Here is a 16,033-nt window from a genome sequence, read left to right on the forward strand (position 1 = left end):
TTATATATTGATGTATTTTCCCCAGAGTCTCCCAGCTCGTGTTTGTGATATGGGCCTGCTGTCACAGTTTCTTATATCTCCCATGTACATTTCCCAGTGGAGACAGGACATTATTTTTTATAGGTTAGTTAGCCACGATCCTCAGAAATTGTTATCAAAATATATGGTTTTTGATGTTTAGCTTTATACGCATAGAACACAAAAGTTGCACACAGTCAAAATGATTATTCAAGCAGAAGATTTAAAACATTATGAAGGTCTTTCCCTGCCTTCTTACAAGCATTTAATACTTTTTTTTTTTTTTTTTCATTTTAGAGAGGAGAGGGAGAGACAGAGGAGAGACAGAAGGGGTGGAGGAGCTGGAAGCATCAACTCCCATATGTGCCTTGACCAGGCAAGCCCAGGGTTTCGAACCGGTGGCCTCAGCATTTCCAGGTCAACGCTTTATCCACTGCGCCACCACAGGTCAGGCCGCATTTGATACTTTCAATACTTTTTTCAGGGCATCATCTTACTACTTATTATATACAGTAATCACCCCTTATCTGAGGGGGATACATCTAAGACCCCTAGTGGATACCTGTAATCATGGGCAGCACTCAACCCTATACTATGTTTTTCTTGTACATTCATACCTATGATAAAGTTTAATTTACAGATTAGGCACCATAAGAGATTAAAAACAATAACTAATAATAAAATAGAACAAGTATAACAATATACTGTAATAAAAGTTCTATGAATGTGGTCTTTCTCCTCCCCCAACAACAGATCTGCTAAGTGAGTCTGAGTGACTAAGGGCAGGGGGGTCATATACCGTGTGGCAGTACTGGACAAGGGGCAATCCACGTCCTGGGCGGGACGGAGCAGGACGGTGCAAGATTTCATCACACTACCCAGAACGGTGCACAATTTAACATTTATAAATCGTCTCTTTCTGGAACTTGCTATTTAATAGAAAACTGTGGATAAGGAAGGACTACTGCAAATTGTTTTCTATCTTGTTATTTTATATGTAAACAATTCCTAACCCACTAATTAGACTTTGCAGATACTGAAAAGTTATTCAAGGTGAACCTTTGGTGATCTCTTAGATATAAAGGCATCAAATAAGCCGAATAAATATATTCATTAGAAACCAACCTATAACGATGTGGCAGTTTTAGAAATCACAAACCAAGCCTATGTGCTCCAATTCCATGCATTAGTCAGGCAATCTAGGCCACCAGGAGTATAAAGCAATGGTAACAAAAGTGACAAGGAGAATTTACCGCAACAGGAGAGAAAAAAATAAAGGAAAGAATAAAGAGAGGGAGGGAGGTGGGAAGGAGCTGAGGAAAAAGAGAGGGAAGGAGCCCCAACTAACAGCGGTGCCCTTTAGCCTGAGCTCAGGTATCTTTCTAAAGGGAACAGTGATCCACAGGACATCAAAGGCAGTTTCTAAAGAAGTTGATTTCTCTGTTCTGAAAAGCTGAAAGAAACTGTGCTGGAGGAAGCACACCCCACCTTGGACCTTCTGTCCAAGGCCATCATCAAGGTTGAGTTAATGGCTGGGCTTTCAAACATGTGGTCTTAATAAAACCTAAAGTGAGTCATGATGCTCTTTCCAATAGTCCACATCAATAACCAAGAGGCAGGTGGCATAGTGGGTTTCTGTCCTACTTTGGCCACTCAGTACTATTATAACTTCTGACAACTAATAGAACCATTTGGGGCTTGGCTTTTAACACATTGAGGTGGCAGGCTGACCGGGGCTGGAAGTCCAGGGCCATCTCTTAAATTATTACTATATGATTTTAGCAAAGTTGTATAACTGCTATTTTTTAATCGCAAGATATAAATAAGACACAAAAAGATTACACTAAAAATACATAAAAAGATTGTTTGAAAAAAGTCACACTATAAAAAGTACATAACTTATGATTTCATTTATAGAAAACTCTAGAAAAGGCAAACTAATCTATAGTAACAGAAAATAGAACAGTGATCCCTTGGGGAACCAAGAAGCAGGAAGGGGAAGGGGGAAAGAGTTACAAAAGGACAAAGGGAGACTTTTGAAGGAGTGGATAAGTCCATGACCTTGACGTGGTGACGAGTTCACAGGTATACACATATGTCAAAACTTATCAAATTCTACATTATTCATTGTACATTGACTATATCTCAAATAAAGCTGTTTTTTTTTTAAAGGGGCCACAGAATTAAATGAGATAGTTATGTGCAAAATCATCAGTACAGTATATGGTACATAATATATAAGAGTTACCAGAAGTAAGAGTTACCTTCCCAAATTACGTCACAGGGCCAGTTAAAATAGTACTGTACTCTGTAAACATCCTTCAACATTATAAACACGAAAACTGTCCCAGCAGTTCTGTAGCTTGATAAATAATTTCAAAGAAAAATATGGAACAATATGAAAATATGTCTGTGGCTTTTATAGGATATTATTTCTGTGACTTTCAAATCTTTATTAGAAGCATATTTATATAGTTGGAACCACACAGTATACATAGGACTTGGATGCTACTTTTTAATTCCAAGTTGTATCTAACATGTCTGCATGCTATTTTTAATGACTTCCCTGGAATTTTCTCCATGGTAGGAATTCTGGACATACTCTGAAGATAGAGCTGCCAGGATTTTTTGACAGATCGAATTTTAAAAATACTAATTATATTCTTTCTTTCAAAAAAATTTTTATTGATTTTTTTAGAAAGAGAGAAAGGGTGAGAGACAGAGAAAAAAAAACATCTATTTGTTGTTTCACTTATTCATGCCATCACTGGTTTATTCTTGCGTGTGCCCTTACTGGGGATCAAACCCACAACCTCAGAATGTCGGGAGGGCATTCTAACCAACTTAGCTACTTAGCTAGGGCTGAGAGGAAACTGTTTATTGAAGAGAATTCTGATAGTCATTCAAGTAACAGAAAGACCAATAAATAAATAAATAAATAAATAAATAAATAAATAAATAAGGACTCTTGAAGTAAACAGTGGCTGTATCAAGAAAAATTTTGGTGGAATGCTGTGAGCAAAAGTATTATTGGAGTGGATTCAAAAGGTTATAGTAAATGCAAATTTCTCCAAAGAAGAATATCCAAATGCCCAATAAACACATGAAAAGATGCCCAACATTATTAGCTATCAGGGAAATAAACCAGAATGACAATGAGATCCCACTTCATACTCATGAGGATGGCTAAAATCAAAATAAAAAATAAGAAGTGTCAGGGAGGATGTGGAGAAATGTTTTTATAAAGAGGTACATTTTTGGAGTTCTTTATGCAGCCATTTTCCTTGGTTAGCCCACATTCCCTCATTTATTTTTTCAGAAATAGTTTACATAAGAACAAATGCTCTGTTCCTTTAATGTTTGGTAAGACTCACCACGAGTTTTTTTTCCTCAATTATTTGTAAGTCAAACTGACAATATAGGGAGGACAATGATTCCTGGTTAAAACTACCTGTGATCTTTCAGGCCTGGCCATAGGCGATTACAAAGGCCTTCCCTGGCAGACCTCCTGGGGGAAGACCCCCCCCCCTAGGTTTGGGCACATCAATGCATTCCAGCCTCTGAGGGGAGCTGCAGTCAAGGGCTCAGGCCCCTCGGGCCAGCCATGCCCTCTCACACATTTGTTTGCATCCCTCCTCCCAGAGCCTTTAGCTCTAGGTCTCTTCATTTGAGCCTCTGGCAGATGGCTTCTTCCGCTGCCTCTGTGGGGGCCTCCTACTGAGGAGCAGAAGGAAGAAGCCTCAAAGACATTTTTACTCGGGCTGACTTGATCCTTTTCCACTGCTAGCCCTTGCCCCTCATGCTCACCCCCAGTGTCTATACAACTATTGGAGTCTCTTGTTCCTGGATTCCCTCAACAGGGAGATGGACCTCAATACCTACCTACATCAATCCACCTGGCCTCGATGGTTCCGTGGGGGAAGATGAGACCGGAGGAGTCCGCATTGTCTCCCGTTTAGCCCCTTGCTTGTACCATAGCATTAAGTGATTAAAGGCTTAGTTCTTTCATTTTTGCCTTGTTGCTTTAATCAGCTACTCTGACACCTGGCAACTCAGGCCTCTCTCTCTCTCTCTCTTTCTCTTTCTCTCTCTCCCTCACTCCCTCTCTCTCCCAACTGAGCTGGCTGAGCTCCTGGCAGATTTTTTTTTAAAACTTTTAAGCCTTGGACGGATGGCTTGGTTGGTTAGAGCATTGGCCGGAAGCACAGAGGTTGCTGGTTCAATCCTGGGTCAGGGTGCATTCAGAAACAGATCAATGTTCCTGTCTCTTCCTCTCTTCCTAAAAATCAATAAATAAAAATGAAAAAAAAAACAACTTTTTAAACACCACAGTTAATCTTAATCTAAGGGACATACATACAACTCTACCCAATACTTTTAAAACGTGCATTCTTCTCAAGCACTCATGCAGCATTTACAAACATTAACTGCCAAGTCATAAAGCATGACTCAAACATTTTTAAAGAATCAGAGATTCTGTGAAACCAGCAGACCATGTTTTCAAATTGTAATGCAATTTATTTATATAACAATAAAATGACAAATGAGACATAAAATAAACTTTGGAAATTAAAATGCCCACTCTTTAGTAGATCATGAATCAAAGGAGTCATAATTAAAATTTAAAAATATTTACAACTAAACAATAACAAAAGTTTAAATATCATAATTTATGAGATGCAATGAAAGTAATATTTAAGGGAAAATTTTAATTTTAAATGCTTATATTAGAAAAGAAAAAATGTGGAAATTCAGTGAGCTAAATTTCAACTTAAGAATCAGAAAAAGAGCCTGACCAGGCGGTGGCGCAATGGGAAGAGCGTTGGACTGGGATGCAGAGGACCCAGGTTTGAGACCCCGAGGTCACCAGCTTGAGCGCAGGCTCATCTGGCTTGAGCAAAAAGCTCACCAGCTTTGACCCAAGGTTGCTGGATTGAGCAAGGGGTTACTTGGTCTGCTGAAGGTCCGCGGTCAAGGCACATATGGGAAAGCAATCAGTGAAAAACTAAGGTGTTGCAACAAAAAACTGATGATTGATGCTTCTCGTCTCTCTTTGTTCCTGTCTGTCTGTCCCTATCTATCCCTCTCTCTGTCCCTGTAAAAAAAAAAAAAAAAGAATCAGAAAAAGAGCCTGACCAGGTGGTGGTGCAGTGCATAGAGCATTGGCCTGAAACACTGAAAACCCAGGTACATAAACCCCAACGTCACTGGCTTGAGGACAGGCTCACCAGCTTGAGCACAGGGTCGCTGGCTTGAGCGTGGAATCATAGACATGATCCTATGGTTGCTGGCCTGAGCACAAAGGTTAACTGGCTTGAAGCCCAAGGTTGCTAGTGTGAGCAAGGGGTCATTGGCTTGGCTGGAGCTCCCCCAGTCAAGGCACGTATGACAAAGCAATCAATGAACTACGGTGCCTCAACTATGAGTAGATGTTTCTTATCTCTCTCTCTCTTCCTGTTTGTCTGTCTCTCTAAAATAAATAAATAAATAAATAAATAAATAAATAGCCCTGGCTGGGTAACTTGGTTGGTGAGAACATCATCCTAATACTCTAAGGTTGTGGTTTTGATCCCTGGTTAAGGCACACACAAGCATCACCAATGAATGCATAAAAAAGTGGAACAACAAATCAATCTTTCTCTATCTCTCTAAAATAAATAAAAATCTAATATATACATATCAAAGAAGAGAATTAGAAAAAGAACAACAGAATATGCTCAAGTAGAAGAAAGCAGAAAATGAGAAGAAATAGATGATTTAGTAAAATATGGTAGAGATGGTCAATAAACAAAAGTGAGTTTTTTTGGTTTTTGTTGTTTTTGTATTTTTCTGAAGTGAGAAGTGGGAAGGCAGAGAGACAGACTCCCACATGTGCCCAACCAGGATCCACCCAGCAAGCCCACTAGGGGGCGATGCTCTGCCCATCTGGGGCATTGACCTGTTGCAACCGGGGCCCTTCTAGTGCCTGAGGCGGAGGTCATGGAGCCATCCTCAGTGGCCGAGCCAGCTTTGCTCCAATGGAGTCTTGACTGCGGGAGGGGAAGAGATAGATAGAAAGAAAGGAGAGAGGGAAGGGTAGAGAAGCAGATGGGTACTTCTTCTGTGTGCCCTGGCCAGGAATCGAACCTGGGACTTCCACATGCTGGGCTGAAGCTCTACCACTGAGCCAACCAGCCAGATGGGCAGAGCACTGCCCCATAGTGGGCTTGCCAGGTGGATCACAGTCTGGAGCATGCAGGAGTCTTTCTGCCTCCCCACTTCTCACTTCAGAAAAATAAAAAATAAATAATAAATATTGATAAAGTAGATAATCATCTGTCAGGATTGTCAACATAAGAAACATCTAAACCCGTAAGAATTTTAATGAATTTATTTGAGTGAAATTGAGGACAATTACCAGAAGCAAAGTCTCAAGGGATTGAGAAACTGCTCCAGAAAATGTCAGCTTCATCACTTATTTTATCATTAGAATCAAAAGGAAAGACATAAGGGGTTACAGGACATCCACTGGTGATTGATTAGAAAGGCGGGAGAAAACATAACAAGGAAATCTCTGGGACTGGATAAAAAGTGAAAGGAATAGACATACTTCTTTTACATTGGTGGGTATAGGGTAGAAAACAGTTAACAATGAACACGATAATAACAACGAAGGGGTCTGTGATCTCTGCTCTGGTGGATGGTTGTGCCCTGAAGGGTCCGAAAAAAAGGAAATTACTTAAGTATTCCAAAGGTATGTTATCTTAGATGCAAAAAGACAGCAGACAGGCTCAGTTAAGGGGTATAGATTGACCTTTGTTAGGAAAAAATACTGCCCTAGGACATGACTACTTGCCAAGAACTTACTTTTAGTTAGAAAGTTTTCATTTCAGACCATACTACTGATTACTTCAGGTCCCAGAGTCTGCAAGGCCACCATGCAGGCTTTCCCTGAGTTCATCAGGTTAGTGTGTGGCTCCTTTTTCATCTATAGGATTCCTATGAGGGAAAAAAAAGACATTATACACTGTATGGCCAGTATCCACTGCCACCATCACAGCTACCTGGCCCATGCAGGTTCGCATTGGATTTGGACAGATGGTAATGAAACACAGAGCCACAAACTGGTGGGCCATTACCTTTAATCCTAGCTTGCACTCGGTGGGCAAGTAAAAACACACACTGGGCTCCAAAACCCACTCATTCAGTGCTCACAAAGCTACTGACTTATCCAAATTTCCTAGAATCAAAGGTTTCTAGCTCACCAGCCTCATTCACTTCTGTTCCCCACCTCCTTCTCTCTGCACAAACTCTGCACTAACTGGCTTCTCTTTCAGCACTCCGCCATCTTGGCTGCCTCTCCTCTCTTCCATGTGGCCTTACTGTGCTCTTCAACCTCCTCTCTGCTCTAATGCTAATCTCAGGAACCTAGAGAGCAAGCTCCCAGTCTGCCCCACTTTATAGTACAGAAATCAAAACCTTTAATCCAATATGCAAAATAGGGAAGTCTCTAATACAAAGTCACTGAGGCATGATGGGATTGCACCACCCCACATCAAAAAGGCTGGGAAAGGCTTAGTCCTAAAACCAAGCCCCAGGCTACAAGGATCCTGCTTGCCCACAGCCCACCCCCAACACATATTAATATCACCTGGGCGACCGGCTTTCACATGGGCAGCACCATCTTTAACAAAGTGAGCATAATATATTTTATCTGCCCAACATACACTGACAGTATTAAGCATGTAAAATGGGAAAAGAATTAGCTATACATTTTAGATTTAAAAAACAAGAGAACAGTATGAACAATATTTATGCCAAGGAATTTGAAAACTTAGAGATGAATGTCAAATATGTAGAAAAAAGTAGAAAGCCTGTTTTGTGCAAGAAAATAAAGCAGTAATTACAAATCTTTCAATGAAGAATGTTAGGGATGTTAAGGCAGGATATCTCATGTACCACTATTGGTAGGCATGTAGTACCAACAGAGGAATCTAAAACTCCGCTAGGTATTTTAAGTAACAAGGAATTTAATACAAGGAATTAGGGGCTTATAAAACCACCGGAAGTGCTGAAAGATCAACCTTCGTGAAGAGCTCCCAGGCCTGTCTCCCATTACACTACAGAATTGACCTGCCAAGGATATTCGAATATCTGTTTTATTAGTGATCAGAATCATAGAAGGTATTTTTTAAAGGTCCATCCTAAATCTTCACTATTACTAGAAAAAGAATACTTATGATAGAATATTCTGCTGATGAATCAGAAATATTATCTTTATGAAGAACAACTGATTCATTGATTTTGTTTCTCCACTTATAACAGATCTACTCCATGTTTACCCTAAATGTTTCATTGATTTTTTAAAATTAATTTAATGGGATGACATTGATAAATCAGGGTACATGTTGGGCAGATAAAATGTATTATGCTCACTTTGTTAAAGATAACATGAGGAGGCCGTCGCCCAGGTGATATTAATGTGTGCTGGGGTGGGCTAAAGGCAGGCAGAATCCTTGTAGCCTGGGGCTTGGTTTTGGGATTAAGCCTTTCCTACCCTTTTTGATGTAGGGTGGTACAATCCAATCATGCCTCAGAGAAGTGACTATTAGAGACTACCCTATTTTGTATATTGGATTAAAGGTTATGAAGCTACACTATAAAATGGGGATGGAACGAGAGTTTGCTCTCTTGGTTCCTGAGGTTAGCATGAGAGAGCGGAGAGAGTAGAGCCAGCAGCTAAAGGAGGCCACGTGGAGGAGGCCAGGAGAAGCAGCCAAGATGGCGGAGTGCTGAGTGAGATGCCAGTTTGTGCAGAGTTTGTATTTGGGATAAGGAGATGGGGAACTGAGGACAAGAAGGCTGGTGAGCTAGAAACCTTTGATTCTAGGAAACTCGGATAAGTCAGTGGCTTTGTGAGCACTGAATGTGACTGGGTTTTGGAGCCCAGTGTGTGTTTTTACTTGCCCGCCGGGTGCAAGGTAGGATTAAAGGCTATGGCCCATCAGTTTTTGGCTCCGCTGTTTCTTTGCCAACTGTCCGAATCCAATGCGAACCTGCATGGGCTGGGCTGCTCTGATGCTAGCTCTGGCCGTGGCTTCCGGCTTTACAGTACATATGTTCAGAGAAAACATCTCCAGATTATTTTGACATTTGATTATGTTGCATACCCCTCACCCAAAGTCAAATTGTCTTCCGTCACCTTCTATCTGGTTTTCTTCGTGCCCCTCCTCTCCCCCCACACCCTCTCTCTCCTCCCCCCCCCCCCCATTACCATCTCATTCTTGTGCATGTTGCTGAGTCTCATTTTTATGTCCCATCTATGTATGGAATCATATAGTTCTTAGTTTTTTCTGATTTACTTATTTCACTCAGTATAATGTTATCAAGGTCCATCCATGTTATTGTAAATGATCCAATGTCATCATTTCTTATGGCTGAGTAGTATTCCATAGTATATATGTACCAAAGCTTTTTTTTTTTTTTTGTATTTTTCTGAAATTGGAAACGGGGAGGCAGTCAGACTCCTGCATGCGCCCAACCGGGATCCACCCGGCACGCCCACCAGGGGGCGCTGCTCTGCCCATCTGGGGCGTTGCTCTGTTGCGACCAGAGCCATTCTAGCGCCTGAGGCAGAGGCCATAGAGCCATCCCCAGTGCCCGGGCCAACTTTGCTCCAATGGAACCTTGGCTGCGGGAGGGGAAGAGAGGACGGAGAGGGGCAGGGGTGGAGAAGCAAATGGGCGCTTCTCCTGTGTGCCCTGGCCGGGAATTGAACCTGGGACTCCTGCATGCCAGGCCGACGCTCTACCACTGAGCCAACCGGCCAGGGCCTGTACCAAAGCTTTTAATCCACTCGTTCACTGACGGACACTTGGGCTGTTTCCAGATCTTCGCTATTGTGAACAATGCTGCCATAAACATGGGGGTGCATTTCTTCTTTTCAAACAGTGCTATGGTGTTCTTGGGGTATTGTTGGGCAGATAAAATGTATTATGCTCACTTTGTTAAAAATGGCGCTGCCCACGTGAGGCCATCGCCCAGGTGATATTAATGTGTGTTGAGAATCCTTGTAGCCTGGGGCTTGGTTTTGGGATTAAGCCTTTCCCACCCTTTTTTGATGTGGGGTGGTACAATCCAATCATGCCTCAGAGAAGTGACTTTGTATTAGAGACTTCCCTATTTTGTATATTGGATTAGAGGTTGTGAAGCTACAATATAAAATGGGGGCAGAACGAGAGTTTGCTCTCTTGGTTCCTGGGATGATTAGCATGAGAGAGCAGAGGGAGCAGAGCAGAGAGTAGAAAGAGGCCATGTGGCCAGGAGAAGCAGCCAAGATGGTGGAGTGCTGAGTGAGAGGCCAGTTTGTGCAGTTTGACGCTGGAGAAGGAAGGAGATGGGGAACAGAGGTGAATAAGTCTGGTGAGCTAGAAACCTTTGATTCTAGGAAACTCGGATAAGTCAGTAGCTTTGTGAGCACTGAATGTTAGTGGGTTTTGGAGCCCAGTGTGTGTTTTTACTTGCCCGCCGGGTGCAAGCTAGAATTAAAAATGATGGCCCACCAACTTTTGGCTCCGTTGTTTCTTTACCGACTGTCCGAATCCAATGAGAACCTGCATGGGCCAGGAGGCTGCTGTGATAGTGGCCCTGGCCGTGGCTCCTGGCTTTACAGGTATATTCCTAAAAGTGGTATAGCTGGGTCAAAAGGCAGTCCGATTTTTAATTTCTTGAGGAATCTCCATATTTTTTTCCACAGTGGCTGCACCAGTCTGCATTCCCACCAGCAGTGCAGGAGGGTTCCCTTTTCTCCACATCCTCGCCAGCACTTATACTGTGTTGTTTTGTTGATAAGTGCCATTCTGACTGGTGTGAGGTGATATCTCATTGTGGTTTTAATTTGCATTTCTCTAATGATTAGTGATGTTGAGCATTTTTTCATACGCCTATTGGCCATCTGTATGTCCTCTTTGGAGAAGTGTCTATTCATTTCTTTTGCCTATTTTTTGATTGGATTATTTGTCTTCCTGGTACTGAGTTTTACAAGTTCTTCATAAATTTTGGTTATTAACCCCTTATCAGATGTATTGTCAAATATATTCTCCCACTGTATAGTTTGTCTTTTTATTCTGTCCTTATTGTCTTTAGCTGTGCAAAAGCTTTTTAGTTTGATATAGTCCCATTTGTTTATCCTGTCTTTTATTTCACTTGCCCATGGAGATAAATCGGCAAATATATTGCTGCGAGAGATGTCGGAGAGCTTACTGCCTATGTTTTCTTCTAAGATGAACCTTTAACTAGACTCACCAAGAAAAAAAGAGAGAGGACTCAAATAAATAAAATTAGAAATGAGAGTGAGAAATAACAACTGACACAACAGAAATACTGTAAGAAAATACTATGAAGAACTGTATGCCAAAAAACTAAACAAAAACTACATGAAATGGACAAATTCCTTGAAACATATAATCTTCCAAAAATCAATCTGGAAGAATCAGAAAACCTAAACAGACCGAATACACCAAATGAGATAGAAAGAGTTATCAAAAAACTCCCAACAAAGAAAAGTCCTGGGCCTGATGGCTTCACTAGTGAATTTTCCCAACTATTCAAAGAAGAAGTAACTCCTGTCCTTCTCAAGCTATTTCAAAAAATTCAAGAGGAAGGAAGACTTCCAAGCTCCTTTTACGAGGCAAGCATAATTCTGATTCCAAAACAAGGCAAAGACAACACAAGAAAAGAAAATTATAGGCCAATATCCCTGATGACTATAGATGCTAAAATCCTCAGCAAAATATAAGCAAACCGGATCCAGCAATATATGAAAAAAATCATACACCATGATCAAGTGGGATTTATTCTGGGGAGGCAAGGCTGATATATTCGCAAATCAATCAATGTGATTCATCACATAAAAAAAAGGAAGGAGAAAAACCACATGATAATTTCAATAGATGCAAAAAAGGCATTTGATAAAATCCAGCACCCATTCATAATCAAAACTCTCAGCAACGTGGGAATACAGGGAACATACCTCAACATGATAAAGGCCATCTATGACAAACCCACAGCCAATATCATACTCAATAGGCAAAAATGAAAAGCAATCCCCTTAAGATCAGGAACAAGGCAGGGGTGCCCCCTTTCACCACTCTTATTCAACATAGTCCTGGAAGTCCTAGCCACAGCAATCAGATGAGAAGAAGAAATATAATAAAAGGCATCCAAATTGGAAAAGAAGTAAAACTATCATTATTTGCAGATGATATGATATTGTATATAGAAAACTCTAAAGTCTCAGTCAAAAAACTACTGGACCTGATAAATGAATTCAGCAAGGTGGCAGGATATAAAATTAATACTCAGAAATCAGAGGCATTTTTATATACCAACAATGAAATATCAGAAAGAGAAATTAAGGAAACAATCCCCTTCACTATTGCAACCAAAAAAATAAAGTACCTAGGAATAAATTTAACCAAGGAGATTAAAGACTTGTACTTGGAAAATTATAAAACATTGATAAAAGAAATCAAGGAAGATACAAACAAGTGGAAGCATATACTGTGCTCATGGTTAGGAAGAATAAACATCATTAAAATGTCTGTATTACCCAAAGCAATTTATAAATTCAATGTAATACCAATTAAAACACCAATAACATACTTCAAAGATATAGAACACATATTCCAAAAATTTATATGGAACCAAAAAAGAACACGAATAGCCTCAGAAATCTTGAAAAGGAAGAATAAAGCAGGAGGTATCACACTTCCTGATATCAGGTTATATTACAAGGCCATTGTACTCAAAACAGCCTGGTACTGGCATAAGAACAGGCATATAGATCAATGGAACAGAACAGAGAACCCAGAAATAAACCCATACCTTTATGGACAGCTGATATTTGACAAAGGAGGTAAGAACATACAATGGAGTAAAGACAGCCTCTTTAATGGTGTTGGGAAAATTGGACATCTACCTGCAAAAAAATGAAACTAGACTACCAACTTACACCATTCACAAAAATAAACTCAAAATGGATAAAAGACTTAAATGTAAGCCGTGAAACCATAAGGATCTTAGAAGAATGATTTTTAAAAATGTTTTTTCATTTTTTTTAATTTTAGAAGAGGAGGGGAGGCACAGATAGACTCCTGCATGCTCCCCAACTGGGATCCACTTGGCAAGCCCAGTAGGGGGCGATGCTCTGCCCATCTGGGGCCCTTGCTCTGTTGTAACTGGAGCCATTTTTTAGCACCTGAGGCAGAGGCCATGGAGCCATCCTCAGCGCCCTGGGCCAACTTGCTCTAATCAAGCCATGGCTGCAGGAGGGTAGAGGAGATGAGAGAGAGAGAGAGAGAGGGAGAGAGAAGCGAGATGGAGAAGCAGATGAGTGCTTCTCCTGTGTGCCCTAACTGGGAATTGAACCTGGGACATCCACACCCTGGGGCGATGCTCTACCACTGGCCAACCAGCCAGGGCTCCATCTATTTTTATGTATTTATAAATATTTTAAATAGTTGTAATAAAAATATTGTGACTTGTTTTTTAGTTGCTATTTTTTTCATATGCATATTATATTACTTATTACATTATTATATATGTAATATATGAAGTCATATAACACATTACTTTTGTAACCATAGAATAAAGAAAAAAGTGAATATGAATATTAATTGTACTATGATAATTGACATGCAGAGCTTCACACTTATCTCTTTTGGATTTTTTAAAGGCTTTATTGAGGTATATTCGCCCATTTAAAGTTCTTTGGTATATTCATAAGAGAGTATAACCATTATCAAAATCTCTATTAAGTTTCATCATTTTATTTTAAACTCATTTTTTTAAATCTCATAATTTAGATTGCTTATTCTCACTTGCATGCACACACACTCTATCTCTCTGCTCTAATAAATAAAATTGCACAGGATGGTGAAAACCAGGTGGCTGCAGGCTGAGATTATTCTGCTCTGCAGCACTTTCTTCTTTTTAAAGGCAGAATAATTTAAATAAGCTATAAAACCACCTCAAGCTTAATATTAGTTGCGCCAACCCAGGCATCATGAAGAACACAAGAAATGTTCTACCTGTCTACCTAACTAGTAACCTCTAAAGAAAAAGCAGGTAAGTGCTCTCTGACATAACTTGTTCTAAATGCAATCATTCTATTAATTTTTTTCCTAAGAGTTCACAAATTATGAGTCTTAGAATTTGGCTTATGACTGATATCAAACCTCCTGGCCTATAGTTTAAGCAGTGTGTTCTCCCCAGCTCCTTTTTGTTTTTTGAAGATCAGTATGAGGTCTGTTCGTGTCCAGTCTCTGGCATTGCTATGTAAGCGGGGAGTTGTTTTATTCATTGCTCTGATGTTTCCTGGAGCATAGTAGGCACTCAATTTACGTATTTGTTGAGTAAATGAATGAATGCCTTTAACAAAAATTTCTCATAGTATTTTCATGACCATTTTTATTATTTATTTTGATAATAACTGTCTACCTGTCCATCAGCCCTTATCTTAACATCACTTTCGGAAGCCTTCCTGATCCCCTGCACCAGGTGAGGTTCTTTGACACCACTGATATTATTTTTTCTATTTTTTTGTGTGTATGTATGACAGAGAGAGAGACAGAGAGAGGGACAGATAGGGGTAGACAGACAGAAACGGAGAGAGACGAGAAGCATCAACTCTTCGTTGCAGCACCTTAGTTGTTCATTGATTGTTTTCTCATCTATGCCTTGACCACAGAGACAGAGAGAGAGAGAGAGAGAGAGAGAGAGAGAGAGTCAGAGAGAGGGATAGATAGGAACAGACAGACAGGGAGAGAGATGAGAAGCATCAATTTTTCATTGCAGCACCTGAGTTGTTCATGGATTGCTTTCTCATATGTGCCTTGACCAGGGGGCTACAGCAGGCCTAGTGACCCTTTGCTCAAGCTAGCGACTTTGGGCTCAAGCTGGTGAGCCTTGCTCAAACCAGATGAGCCCATGCTCAAGCCGGCGACCTCGGGGTTTCGATCCTGGGTCCTCCACATCCCAGTTCGATGCTCTATCCACTGCGCCACTGCCTGGTCAAGCATTTTTTTAAAATTTATTGATTTTAGAAAGGGAGAGGGAGAGACAGACAGACAGAAACATTGATCTGTTCCTGTATGTGCCCTTACTGGAGATCGTTCCTGCAACCTTGATGTATTGGGAAGATGTTCTAACCAACCGACATATTCAGCCAGGGTACCACTCATATTATTGATAAAATCTTCATGAGGGAAGTTTCCATGTTTATTTACTGTGTTCACCTTTGTATCCTTCATTCCTATGCTTAGTGCCCATCATGCAGTAGGTGCTCAGTCAGTATTTGTTAAATAAATGAAATAAATTGGGATGTAATGTCTCTATTTGAAGGCAAGAACTCATTCAACATATCCAGGTGTTATATATATAACCTTAAATTTTTTTCTCATTATTTTTTAAGATTTCATTTATTGATTTTACAGAGAGTAGAGGGTACAAGGAGCAATTATCAACTCATAGTTGCTTCACTTTCATTGTTCATTGCTTGCTGGCCTTAAGTGCCTTTACTGGGCAAGCCCATAGTGTTGAACTGGCAACTTCAGCATTCCAGGTGGATGTTCTATCCACTGTGCCAACACTGGGCAGGATAGCCAGGTGTTCTTGTACTATTTATTCACTCATCTTGACTTCCAAGTCATTTAAAAAAAAAAATAAAAACAACTTGCCTGACCAGGCAGTGGTGCAGTGGACAGAGCATTGGCCTGGGATGCAGAGGACCCAGGTTTGAAACACCGAGATCACTGGCTTGAGCGTAGGCTCATCCCTCTTGAGTGCGGGCTCACCAGCTTGAGTATGGGGTCATGATCTTGAGCATGGGATCATAGACATGATCCCATGGTCACTGGCTTGAGCAAGGGGTCACTTGCTCTGCTGGAGCCCCCTGGTCAAGGTACATATCAGAAAGCAATCAATGAATAACTAAGGTAACACAATGAAGAATTAATGCTCTCATCTCTCTCCCTTC

This window comes from Saccopteryx leptura, chromosome 5 (genome assembly GCF_036850995.1).
Source record: "Saccopteryx leptura isolate mSacLep1 chromosome 5, mSacLep1_pri_phased_curated, whole genome shotgun sequence".
NCBI lineage: Eukaryota > Metazoa > Chordata > Mammalia > Chiroptera > Emballonuridae > Saccopteryx > Saccopteryx leptura.